The sequence below is a fragment of the Phyllostomus hastatus genome, unplaced genomic scaffold, assembly GCF_019186645.2.
Source record: "Phyllostomus hastatus isolate PE091 unplaced genomic scaffold, TTU_PhHast_1.1 phas_contig_34, whole genome shotgun sequence".
Taxonomy (NCBI): Eukaryota; Metazoa; Chordata; class Mammalia; order Chiroptera; family Phyllostomidae; genus Phyllostomus; species Phyllostomus hastatus.
The window spans coordinates 25,019,634-25,033,986 of NW_025333857.1; positions in this window are offsets into that span (position 1 = coordinate 25,019,634).

The following is a 14,353-nucleotide window of genomic DNA, read 5'->3' on the forward strand; positions in this document are numbered from 1 at the left end:
TCCCAGCTAAATACCCATGGTAACAGTGGCACCAGTTCTGAGATGAGGAATATGAGAGAAGAGTGGATTTGAGGAACTGAAAACCATGTTGGATCTAACAAACCATCTAAGAAGGAGGAAGAACCAGCCCTGGGCTCACAATAATAACAGCACCAGAGAGCTGGCTCCTCTGACCCAGGGCACTGGTTCTCCCTGAGAGAACCCAACCCTCTGGGCACCAGTGGGTTGCCCAGCTGAAGGCCCAGCCCAGAAAAGCTTTGACCTTGGCCTGTTGAGTTATCTTCTACAGCCTCCAGGGCAGGAAAAGTCTGGCCACAGCTTTCCCCCAGCAGCACCCACGCCTAACCCTCTGCCAGCTTGAGCAGAAGGGACAGAGAGAAGGGGATTCTCCCAAAGACTCCCTCATCTTTCAGGGCTACCCTCTCTAGACTGCCTGAGAAATGGAAAGAAGGGGAGCTTCTCTTTCCCATCCCTCCAATGGTAGGATCTCTTCCAAGGGGCAGAGAGATCCTCCACTTCCACCCCCACACACACAATTCACAGTGGACCAGAAGGAAGCAGATCTGCCTCTCTCTGATCTGGAGGATGTGTTCTCCCTGCTATGAGCAGAGAGGCAAAATCAGCCCCTCCCTAGTCTATGGCCGTTCTGAGGCTGAGTCTTGGCATCTTGTCCAGTCCAGCATTGCAGGCTAGGGCCTGTCCTGTGGGGGTGGGACCTCTGGCTGGATGGCTTCCTGTTCCCCTCCATGTGGCCCTTCCTGAGCAAGCTGAACCAGATCTGCCTCCCTGGTCACCTAACATGTATTCTGTGGCCTGTGGAACCTGCTCTCAGCTGGCTACTGTCACCTCAGCCACCCAGGTGAAGCTCTTGCCTTCTTGGAGACGGATATTACTGCATTACTGCTGGTGCTAGTGCCATTATTTCTCAGGCTGCCCAGACTGTGCAAAATGCTTCCTCTGAGTGCTCAGTCTGGCCAGAGACCATGGGTGCTGCCTGCAGCTGGGGCAGTCTTGGCTCTCCTGCTCCCAGGGACAGCTCCCTCAGCCCCAGAGTAGGCCTTCTTCCCAGATTGGGAGAAGAGACATTGGACAAAGACAAGAACATCTGCCACCTGATACACTCGTGCCTGGTGCTCCCCAATATCCTGGCCACTGACCCCATTCAGAGGTAGTGGTGAGCCAACCCCTCATCAAGGACGAACAAACCACATGTGGAGAGCCCGGGAGGATGCCCTGTGCTGCAGCTGTGACCAGGAGCAGGCCATGAAGTCCCAGCCTTGTTTGGTCCCCACCTAATAACTTTTGAATTTGATTGCTCAAGAAATAAAAGGAAATGTAGGGGAGGGAGTGTTGGGGACTGCCCTGCCTGGTCTTAGGAAGCTGTAACCCCCTGTGACTTAGGCTAAGTGAAAGACCTCCAGACCAGGAGCCACTAAGGAGACAAATCTTATTTCCCTGGCATGAACGCTGCTTGTTCTAATGCCTGGCTTCCCTTTTGCATGATCGGCAGTCAGTGACGGGTAACAATTCTCTAAGAAAGAGAATGAATCTAAGACAGATGCGATCACGTGAAAATGCCTAGGGAAGAAATTCACGGGGCTGTGGAAATGAAGGGGTGATCAGCATGAACCTCTGCTCCCTTTGGCTTTGTCAAAGCCTGGGTCTTTGTTCTTAGATGTGAGAAATCCAAGTCTCTTGGCTGCCTCTGTCTTCTGCCTGCAGGGGCGGTGCAGCCCAGACCAGAAACGGTGGGTCCCGGGGATAATCAGGCCTAGGACATAGAATATGCAAGAACCTGTGAGATCTGTTTGCTAGAGGATGTTATTAACTTGAAATTTAAAGGTACAGACAGGAAACCAAAACTAACCCTTTGAGCCATATGTTAAAACGCCAAACCTTTGCCCAGAATCACAGCAGGAGTTCTGTCTGCACCTTTGTAAGTTACCTACATCTTTTGATCTTTTCTGCCAGACTGTGAATCCACAAACTAAGTCTGTTTTCTCAATAAAAATCTGCTTAGGTATGGAGTCGGGGCGCTCTCCCCACTAGAGAGAGGGTGGCCATTCTGTCCCTATTCCCCCACAGGACCTGGTTGTCTCTGTGTATGTCTTTCTTGTATTTCGACCGACGAACCGTTCCGCGCTCACTGCTGGGAGGTGAGCACGCATCAAGGGAGGTGGGGAGGAGTGGGGGGAAAGGCAGAAAACTATAATTGAACAACAATAAAAAAATTGTAATAAAAAGAGAAATAAAAGGAAATGGAAATGGGAATTGTATCTTCTCTCATTACTTTAAGGTACTTCCTTTTTGTTCATGGTCATTCAGGACTTGATAGTTATTTGTACCATATATTGTCCTTAATGTGTGTGATGCCTTTATTGTTTTAAAGATTTTATTTATTTATTTTTAGAGCAAGGGGAAGGGAGGGGGGAAAAGAGGGAGAAAAACATCAATCAGCTGTCTCTTGCATGCGCCCCAACCGGGGTGCTGGGCCTGCAACCCTGACTGGCTATCAAGCCAGTAAACTTTCACTTTGCAGGGTGATGCCCAACCAGCTGAGCCATGCCTGTCAGGACATGTGATGCCTTTAAATGCCTTCCCAATAAGAGTGAGACGGGTCTGAGAGCAGGGGTTTTGCCACCTCCTTCTTTGGGCCTACCACCCTTTTCATTTTACCTAGAGCTGGTAAGGCTGCAAGCTCCTCCCTGGTTCCCTTCTGAAGGCCTCTGGCTGAAAGCTCCGCCTTGGGAGGGAAACGGCTCAGCTTTAGCTCTGGCCTTGCCTGATAGTCTTCCCAGCATCCCAGGCCAGTGCTATCAGTTATTTGCACAGGGGTGCCTGGGGGGAGGGGAAGAGAGGGGAGACTCAGAGGGGGAGGGAGAGTTGTCTATGGGGCCCCTGGCCTTTAGACTGTGAACTTAGTTCCAACACCTCAGGAGAATAACGTACTTACCCCAAGAGGAATACCTGGGCTTTCAGACTTCGGTTTGTAAGGAAAATGATTTTAAAAGGTTAATCACTCTGACATTTCATAGTGCATAAAGGAAACAGTTGATGACTAATAGAACTTACTGGATGGCTCCACCCTCTTGCTGAAATGACATATTCCTTTGAACGCTTTGGGTAATTTCACAACACGAGTGCTTGCTGGAAGCAGCTTTCTATTGCTGAGGATGGAAAAAGGAGTAATTAGAATATCCTTCCCATCTCCTTCATTACCTGCTGAGCTCTCCTCTGTAACTGGTCTCCTTCCACTTGTTTTTCTTCTTGAAGTCTTCATGTCTTCAACAATACATTTATTTATGCAAGTAGGACAATGGTAGACAAACTGAATAGGAAAAAATAAGTTTAATTATGCAGCACTTGAGGCTTGAATTCCTGTAAAACAAAACTCTTCCTCTGTCCCTCACGGGAAGAGCATTTATGTTGACACAGTGTCATCTGCTGGCTTCTGGATCTCTGCAGCTGAATCTGTTGGCCTTCTATTTGGTTGTCCTTGACCAGTGCTGCTCATTTAACTCCTTCACTCAGAACACATTCATTGTGTGCTTACTTTGTGCCAGACACTGTGCTAGATGCTGGAGGTACAAATAATCGCCACTTCCTTAGCTAGTGTGGTGGTTCTTACACTTGGTACAAGTCAGACTCATCTTGGGAAATGTTTAAAATGCAGATTCCTAGGCTCTGCCCCACAAAGATTCTGAGTTGGTGGGTCTGGGATAAGACCCAGGAGCCTGTATTTTAAACACACGTCACAAGTGATTCTGAAACAGGAAGGTCATGAATCACATTTTCAGAACACTAAAGATGAAGAAGCAGAGAATGGAATTCATTGTTGCAATGTAGTCTGGTGAATGCCACAAAGTGTGGACAGGGTCTGCTGGAGGCAGAGAAGGGACATTGTCAGACTAGGGAGAAGCTGGAGACTTCCCAGAGGTAAGACTCTAGATAAGTAGGAGCTCACAAGGTGAAGAAGGGGAGCAGGGGATGCAGACAGAGGGTGTGGCACGTGCAAAGGAACTGCACAGGACTTGCAGTTCGTGTGGAAAGCTAGAGAAAAGTGAAATGGAGTGTTAGAAAATGAAGGCCTAGAACACTAAGCCAACTGTATCCTATAAGCTTTGGGGAATGTGGAAACTTTGAAACAGGAGAATAGCTTGTCCAGGTCTTTGGAAACCCCCTCTGATAGCAATGATAAGGGTCAGGACTAAGGATGGGGGATTCTTTGGGAAAGAAGCAGCAGGGCAGACAGAAGAGGGTAAAGGTGGGGATAAGTGGTGACAGAAGGAGGCTTGACTTCAGTTGATGAACATACAATACAGTGTACAGATGATGTATTGTAGAACTGTATACCTGAAACCTGTACAATTTTGTTAAATATAATGTCACCCCAACAAATTCAATAAAAAATTTTTTAAAAAAAGACGTGGAAGAGCAACGACATAAAATGAAGAGGAGGAAGCAGGTGTGGGAGGAGTGAAGGAGGTACACACGGTAGAACTTAATACACCAATACTGGGACAGAAGGCAAGTGAAAGGGGCCTCACGGCGACACTCAGTGTTCTGGCTTGGGTGACAAAATGTCACAGTTTCCCAAGACCAGGCACATAGAGGGAGGGACAGGGTTGGGGGAGGGCAGGGAAGAGTAGGAGAGACACAAAAGGGAAAGAGGAAATGGACAGTGATCCTTTCTAATGTAATTGTCATTGTCCTCCTCGGCCATTAGTAGTGTGATCTTAGTTCTTCCTTAACCTAGCTGTGCCAGGGTTGTTTTGTCTGTAAAATGTGGATCACAACAGTATCTACTGTACAGTATTGATGTGAGAATTAAATGAATTAATACATGCAAGGTACTTAACAACAGTGCCTAACACATGATAAGACAATAAATATTAGCTGCTGTTTTATTATTTTTAAATGTTACTCATAGTAATGTTTTGTCAGATTACTGACTGATTGTGGTGCTTCGGACCATTGTTTACAATGCTTCACTATCTCCATGTTTTAGTGTTTTGCATCTGTGCTCTTCACTAAATGACTTTGCAGATCCTCCCACTAGCACAGAGTACATTCCCCTGTTTGGTATCCATGACTTGCTCTGGTCAATGCAGTGTTAATGACCCTGTGACACAAGCAGGCTTTAAATGTGCTCATGAGGTTTGGCTTGCTCTTTCGAGCTTATGCCATTCACCAACCGTGACCAAGACTAGAATGGTGGAGACCAGGCAGCAGGCCTGGGCTAGACCTCCAGCCTCAGTCCAGAGGGGGCCCAGACAACCCATAGTTTTATGAGCAAGAAAACAAATGTTTTTGGTAGTGTGTCAATGCATGTTTTTATTTCAGAGCATTATTGCAATAATGGCCAACGAATATGCTGATATAGCCACATTTTTACACTGATTCAAAGGCTCTTGTGTCTCTATTCTAGGCTTGTTATAAGCAGAGGCTGCCTAGGCACCCTAGATCTCTGACAGTATGCCTTCTAGCCCTTGTCAAGAGCAATCATTTTAGAGGATTCCCGACTTGTGGCCCCTGAAGGGTTACTTTGGGTGTCTTCATATCCCTGAGAAGAGAGGCAGGAGCTGGAAAAATGGCAGGTGCCCGACCCACTTCTGCTTATACCCTTCCTTCCCCTTGAGCAATCTCAACTCATGGCCCGGACCACAGAATGACCCAACAAAGCTAACTTTAATGATAAGTTTGAAACCTAGGAGCAGGTTCAGCTTGACCTCCAACCATCCTGAGAGCAGCAGTTTTCCCAAGGCCATTTTCTGTGTGGAGTGGCTCCCAGAGCAGGTCTCCATTCCTTTTGTCTCAGAGGTCTTGGGTCTCCGTCTATTTCTCAGTTGTACCTGACAAACCTGCTTTATTCTTGATAGCGGAGTGGGAAGGGCACTGACTCAGGAGTCAAATGACTAGCTTTGCTGCTTGTCTGATATGAAGTCACTTAAACTGGCTCCCTTTCAGCTTTCTGTCTGTAAAAGGAGAGAATAAGACCTGCCCCTAACCATTATCTAGTTGTTTTAAGGACCAAATAAGAAACACTGTCAAAACTGTAAAATGAAATATACCTAAGTGGTAAGTCTTACCACTAGGCACTTCATTACTTAGCCAGAAGAATACAGGAATGGCTCCTCCTTCTGTTTATTTCAGGAATTGCAACACACCACTGTGGACTGCCTTAATCCAGAATGGGCAGTCAGAGTACTGCCGGGTGTTGTCCTAGTTCAGGTTCCCTCTATCAGTTGCTTTACAACTCACTCTCCCCCTCGTTGCATTTGCACCACTCTCCCTTCTTGCAATTTGATATTAGTCTGGGCATGGGATCTTCACAGCAGCTTAGAATTCTCCTGACCTGCGATGAATTCTCATCCTATAACAGGGCTCTTCATCACTGTGGGCCTTCCCTGGAGAAAACTTGTGAAATTTTTAGAACAGATTAGATTCTAGAAGAATTCATCTTTTTCCTTTCTGCTTGTCAATTAGCTTGATGAAAAATATTTTTCATCTGTTTATCCACATATTCTGTACTGTTCTCCGGACTTGTGAACTATAAGCCCAAGGCAAAACTGGAAAGACAGCAGGGTTAGTCTTGAGGGTCCTTCCACTCACCTTTCTGTACAGCTGGTTTCCTTTAAAAGCACCAATAGCCTGGAAACAGATTGTTCTTGAAGACCCTCCCTTTACATGCCAGTCCTCGCTGTGCCCCCAGCCATCAAGTTCTGCTCTCTGCCAACACTCATTTGAGTAATTAATTTTTTAAAAAGGTATCTGCATAATGATAGTATCTTAATGTGTTAATACATCTGTGTTTTAATAGCAATCTTTAAAATCTTGAGCTTGGCCCAGCCAGGTAGCTCAGTTGGTTAGAGCATTGTCCTGATACAACAAGGTTGTGGGGTCAATCCCTGGTCAGGATACTTACAAGAATTAACCAATGAATGTATGATTGAGTGGAACAATAAATCAACGTTTCTCTCTCTAAAAACAATAAATTTAAAAAACATGCTGAGATGTGATTGAGACTATTTAAACCTATAGATGATTTTGACATTGTAACAACCTTGAGTGTTTTGATACATAAATATGGTATATGCCCCTCCATTTATTTAGGCCTACAATTTTTCTCAGAAACATTCTCTAGTTTCCAGTATTCAGTTCTGGCATTCCAATTTGTTAAATTCACCCATAAAATTTTTTAATTTTGATGTTATTGCAAATGGCATTTAAACAAATCTTTTTTACTGGCAATTACCAGTTGCTAGTGTATAGATAGATATACTATCATTTCTTTATATGTGACCTTGATTTCTGCAATTAGAACTCATTAGTTTTAGTATTTTTTTTTTGGTAGATCCTTAGGATTTTCTACTTACATGCTCATTTGTGAATAAGACAGTTTTATTTCTTCTTTCCCAATTTCCCTTGCCTTACTGCACTAAGACCTCCAAAAGAGTATTAAATAGGCCTCATGAGAGTAGACATCTTTGTCTTGTTCCCATATTTGGAAGAGTATATTCACCATTAAGTGTGACATAACTTTAAGGTTGTGTTTGTTTTTTTCTTTGTATGCTAACTGTTCTTGGGCATCTTGTTGAATCCTGCTGTGGCTTAGAACACAGTCATTGTAAATATTCTTCAGGTGCATGGGAAGAAAAATGTTTAGAGCAACAATGTTCATAATAGGTAAAAGCTAGAAACAACACAAATGTACTTCAACAGATGAGTACATAAATAGAATATAGTATTTTCATACAATAAAGTTTATTTGGTCATAAAAGGAATGAACTACTGATATATGCTATCAGGATGGATGAGCACTGAAAACACTATGCTAGCAAAAGAAGCCAATTACAAAGGACCACATGTTATACAATTCCATTCATGTGTAGATCAGAACAGGAAAATTTATAGAGACAGAGAGTAGATTAGTGGATGCTTAGGGCTGCGGAATATGTGGGGTGGAGGGAGGATAGACTAGTAACAGCTAAAGGGTACAGAGCTTCTTTCAGAGATATGAAAATTCCCACGTACTGCTGGTGGAAATGTAATGCAGTGCAGTCATTTTGGAAAACAGTCTGACAATTTCTCAAACAATTAAACAATCATGTACAAATTTTTGTATAGACATATGTTTTCAATTCCTTTGGGTATATTCCTTGGACTGGAATTAGGTTACATGGTAGTTGAAAAATCATCTCACTGTGGTTTTAATTTGCATTAAATTCTTTTATCGTAAGTATGATAAGTATGACTGAACATCTTTTCACATATTTAAGGTTCTTTGTTCTCTTTTCTTTTTTGTGAACTGTGTTTATAGCTGCTGCTTATTTCCCATAGAACAGTTTTCCTTTTCTTCTGCATCTTTTGAAGCCCTTTATGTATACGAGGGATATTGACAGCAATGTGCTAGAGCTTGCTAGCGCCAGCTTACAAGTGCTGTTGTTAAGTTTTCAGGAATTTTGTGAGCCAGTGGATATCATATCGGTACAGTTGATGTCATCTTGGCAACTTAAAACTTGCTATGGTCATTACATAAATGTCTAATCACTGGCTGGTAGACCTAAAACTAATATGATATTGTACATCAACTGTAATTAAACAAGTAAAAGTTACTTCTTAAAACAAACTTGCCATGGTGAGAACACTTATACCATGGTAGTCAGCAAATGCTATGAATCAGGGCTTCTCCTCACCCTTCCTTCCAGAACACACCACTGGGCATTAATCCTTTGTCCATAATATAAGCTGGAAATTTTTTTTCCTAGTTTGTAATCTGTCTTTATTTTGCTTATAATGTGTTTTGCTATACAAATATTTAGTTGTTGCTGTTTTATTAATTTTTAATTTTTTTTATTGATTAGAGAGAGAAAGAAAAACATTGATTTGTTGTTCCACTTATTATGCAGTCATTGGTTGCTTCTTATATGACCCCTGGCCGGGATTGAACCCCCCACCTTGGCACAACGGGATGATGCTCCCATTGCTGTTGTTTTGTATAATCCAAATTTCGGCCTTTTCCTTCATTCCCTCTGGACTGTGAATTAGTTAGAAAAGTTCCCCCAGCTCCTTGGCAATCTGCTCATCATTTTTTCTAGTATTTTTTGAGCTTTTAAAAATTTAAATATTTAATTCATTTGGACGTCATCTTGTGTGGAGAAACCGATATGATTGTATTTCTCTCCACTGACTATACTTTTACTCCCACAAGGTTTTTTCCTCCATTGAGTTCAGATGCTACCTTTATCACATATTAAATTTCCAAATGCAATTAGGTTTATATTTGGATTTTCTATTCTGTTTTATTGATGTATGTATTCATGTGCTAGTACCAACTTCTTACTGTACTGGCTTTATAATGTTTTATTAATTGGTTGGGCCAGCCTCTGCTCATTTTCTTTTAAGACTTTATCTATTTATTTTTTAGAGAGAGGAGAAGGAAAGGAGAAAAAGAAGGAAAGAAACATCAATGTGAAAGAGTCTCATACTTGGACATGAGCCCTGACCGGGAATCGAACCAGTGAGCTTTCGCTTTGCAACTTGACACTCAACCAACTGAGTCACATGGATCAAGGTTCATTTTCTTGTTTTTCAGAGTTTTCCCCTACATTCTTGTTTATTTATCTTTTTAAATATGTTAGAATAAGCCCTAGCTGGTGTGGCTCAATGGATTGAGTGCCGGTCTGCCAGCCAAAGGGTTGCCAGTTCAATTCCCAATGAGGGCACAAGCCTGGGTTGCAGGCAAGGTCCCCAGTAGGGGGCGGCACGTGAGTGGCAACCACAGGTCAATATTTTTCTCCCTTTCTTTCTCCCCCTTTCCCTTCCCTCTAAAAATAAATTTTGAAATCTTTAAAAACTGTGTTATAATAAAATGGTCTAAGACTCCCTCTTCTGTTGCTTTTGCAAAGTGCTAAAAATAATATGGCCTTGTATTTCCTGCCTTCAGCCTCCTCTGTTCAGTTCCCATACTTTTGTCTAGACTTTCTTTCCCCCCTAATGACCTTGTTCTGGACAGCATGAATTCTCCTGCTTATAATGTGTTTTTTACATTTCACCTAGAGTTTTCTACATTTCAGAGAAAGCGTTTTCTACATTTCACCTAGAATTTTTTGAAATCACTAATTCAGTTGCTGAATATCTATCGGATTTTGATCAAAACTATTCTCAGATTTTGTAATCTAAACATTGTAAATGAAAATAATCTATTTTATAGGTTTTGTGGGTCTTTGTTTTTACAATTGGAAATAATTGTCAGTCGGGTCTCAGTCCTATTTATCAGCAGAATCTACAGAATTACTCCCCTAAAACACCTTCTTCATCGGATTTCCACGACTCCACATTGTGGACCAAAATTGGGCCACACACTAAACCTGACAAGCTCAGGGGAGGCTTGTATGGGGGGCGGGGGAGCGGTGCACGGGGAGGCAGGGGTGCTTACAAACTCAGAGACCTAAAGTAACTACAAAGCAGGGTCTGAAATTAAAACTTTCTAACTAAAAGTGGTTCATGGCAGGTAATCCTGTCCTGGGCCAGTATTTTTCCCTAACAAAGGTCAATGTTGACCTTAACTGAGCTTCTGTTGTCTTTTTGCATCTAAGATAACATAACTGATAACATACCTTTGGAAAATCAAAGTAAGCCACCCCCCCCAGCACAACCACCCCACCAGAGACCACAAATCCCCTTGTTGTTATAATTATAATGTTAATTGTTAACTGTTAACTATCTTTATCAGTTTACATAAAACTATGCATCTACCTTTTACTTTTTATCCAATCCCAGAGATTCCTCCCCCTTTGCTTTTTCCCACTTCCCTAATCTACCAACAATGGATTTCCTGTAACCCACTTCTGTCTCTGCCATTTTTAGAGTATTTTCTCAGCTGCTTGAGATGTTGCTTCGGGGCAGTTGTCATCAGCTTGGCTCAGATACTCAGAAATTCTTACAGGCTGGGATGCTTCTCACACTGACAATATTCACCCATTTTTTCTTCCTAAAGAATTAGCCTCTCTTGTCAGGCAACTTTAGTGTTTGCTCCTTATCCTCTAAATGTAGAAGAACCCCAGAAGTCAGATTTCAGACCTCTTCTTCTCCCATCTAAACTTACTCCTTAAAGTGAGTTTATACTATTTCATAAATTTAAAAGCACCAACAACTCCCAAGTTTTACAGCCTGGACCCCCTACTATGTACTCAAAATCTGTAGATCTAACTGCTTCCTTACCAACTCCCTCTGGATGTCCCAAAGCTGTCTTCAACTTAACTTACTTCAAAACAACTCTTAATATTCTTCCCCAAACCTGTTTCTCCTATAGTCTTCCCAATCTCAGTTAGTGACACAGTTCTCTTCCAGTAGCTCAGGCAAAAATTCTTTCTCGACTCTCTAATCCACCTACCCTTGGGTTTCATAGGGAAACTCAAGAGTTAAAGATTTTAGCTTCAGTCATAGTTGATAGGCTTAAGTGATTAATGAGGTGGAAAGCTGTTATTCCAGGAACTGGAATGCAGGGCCCTTGTGACTCCAGGAGGTCAGGAGGTCAACAAGCATTCAACCTTTGTGCCCCAGGGGGTCTGCAAGGATGGAGATGGTGTCTGAGCCATTGTGTTCCAGGGAGTAAAAATCTGGTCCATCTTGCAGATAAAGAATTGTAGACCAGCAGATAAAGAAATACTAGGAAAACTGCTGCTGGACTGCAACTCTTTGCCAACTTTTTTACAAACCCCTGATCTACCCTTTCATTTTCCCTAAAAACACGGTCGGCTTGAGACGAGATGTTAAGACAGTTTTTGAAGGCACATAATCAGTCATCTTCTCTAATCGCCAGCACGTGAATAAAGTGCCCAGAGATTCAATCCTTGTCTCCATTTACTGGTACTTGTAGTGACCAGCAGCACAAATGCCGACTTTTCCAGTTTCAGGTGGACTCCTGCGACCACAACGGGCAGCTCAGCTGGATGTCTGGAATAACTCTGGATGTCCTTTACCTACTCGGACTGCAGGGCTTCTCTCCACAGGTCTTCTATCTCAGGCTTCTTCAGATCCTGGCTTCTTCATAATTCCTAGAGGGCAAGTCCCAACATACAAGCCCTTCTAAAATCTCTTCCTGACTCACACTTCCTAATGTATATTCATTTGGATTCAGTGTCTACCATTGGAGCAAGTTAAATAGTGAAGAACCCACCCATACAAATACCTCCGTGTGGTGAAATGACTGTGCTAGGCAGAGCTGCCGGGAGATTTCCCAGTTTGGCAGTTACTTACTCATTCGTGATCCACAGACTTTAGCAAAGCTGCAGTTAGTCGGCATTTTGTGGGGCCTGTTGATGTGACCACAACACTCAGCTTTTCCTCCTCAATGACAGAATGATTCCTCAGCTATTTTTGTTTGTTTCAACATTCTTTTCCAAGCCAAATTTCCTCGGGATTTTCTTTCAGGTCTCTTTTGTAGCTGAAACTGCAAATGTTCCCAGCTTTGGAGATTGGAAGCACTTTCCCTATACCTGTAGGTTTTCCAGTGCTTTGCAATTTGTTAGTTCTGTTTCTTAAATTTTCCAGTCCTTTTGTTTTTGTTCTTTTCTTTACTTAATCCCTTTCTTTGCTTTCATTGAATTATTTTGATGTTATTTTTCTATGTGAACTGAATGTTTAATTCATTTATTTTCATTCTTTCTTAGAAATGAATATGCATGAGCTATTAATTAATTTTAATCTTCACACAAGGATGTTTATTGATTTTAGAGAGGGAAGAAGGGAGAGAGAAAAACATCGATATGACAGAGAACCATGTCTCTCACATGCACCCCCAACAGGGATCCAACCTGCAAACTAGGTATGTGCCCTGACTGGATATCAAACCTGCAACCTTTTGGTGTACAGGATGGTGTTTCAACCAACTGAGCAACCTGGCCAGGGCTGAGCTACAATTTAAAAAAATTTTTTTAGTTATTGATTTCTAGTGAGAGAGAGAGAAGCAGTGATTTGTTGTTCAACCCATTTATGCATCCATTGGTTGATTTTTGTATGTGCCCTGACCAGGGATGGAACCCGAGACTTGGCTATCAGGTCAGGACAATGCTGTAACCCAACTTTAACCAACTGAGCTACACAGTCAGAGCTAATTTTTTTTCTAAGTATTGCACTGTCTATCTATTAAATCCCTTCACATAGCTCAGATTCACCAGGGAGCAATCTTTCCTTTACCATTCCTTTCTGAAATAATTTCTGTCTTTGAAATCAATAGCAGTTTTTTAAAAAGATTTTTATTTATTTATTTTTAGACAGAGGGAAAGGGAGGGAGAGAAAGAGAGAAACATCAATGTGTGGTTGCCTGTCACATGCCACCCACTGGGGACCTGGCCTGCAACCCAGGCATGTGCCCTGACTGAGAATAGAACCCACCACCTTTTGATTCACAGGCCAGTGCTCAATCCATGGAGCCCCCTCAGCCATGCCTGAAAGCAGTTTTGATCTACTCATCTGGCAACTTTTGAGGAGGATGGTACTGTGTTCTGCCTTGGAATTGTGTCCTACAACAAATAAATGACAACAACAATGAATAACCTTCACTCAGTGCGTACCCTGTGCCTGGCATTATACTTTATACACATCACTTTAACAATGCTGTGCTAATATTCCATGGTCTCTTTACAGAGGAAATAGGTACCAGAAGTTTGTTTTGTGTTTCTATTTCTGAAACATGCCAAACCTTCAGTTTTAGGGCCTTTCCCCCTTACCTGTGCTGCTGTCCTTCCATGTTCTAATTCAGTACTCAGAGCAAATGCCATTTCTTCAAGGCCTTACTGATCATGGGATGGATCTAAAACAACCTTCCTCCACACTTTCATATATCATCTTTTACTTTGTTCATAGCACTAACTCATATTATCTTGCTCATTTATTCTTTTCCTTGTTATGATCTGCCTCCTCCCCTAGACTTTAAACTCCAAGGAGTAGAAATTTTGTCTTGTTCATCACAGCATTTCCAAGTCCCCTTAGAATAACAGCACATAATGACCACTGTGTAAATATTTATGGAATGAATGCATTGTCGAAGGCAAATAACGGAATCTGAGCAGCCAGTACTCTTAGGCTGTGCTGAATAAACTTAACAGCTACTTTTGAATTTGAAAGTGTGTGTGACCTAAGGCCCCTCACTCCATTTCAACAGGGTTTCCTCCCTGTGAAATGAGGAGGAAGGCTCTTTCCGCTCTTTTTCACCTACTGGAATTCCGCTAGGAATAAACCTACCTTACAAACCAGCGTGAAAGCATGAGGGGAGGAACTGGTTCTTTTAAGGTCGCTCAGCAGCCGAGGAGGAAGAGAGGGAGGAGAGTGGAGCGAGGTGGGTAGGATA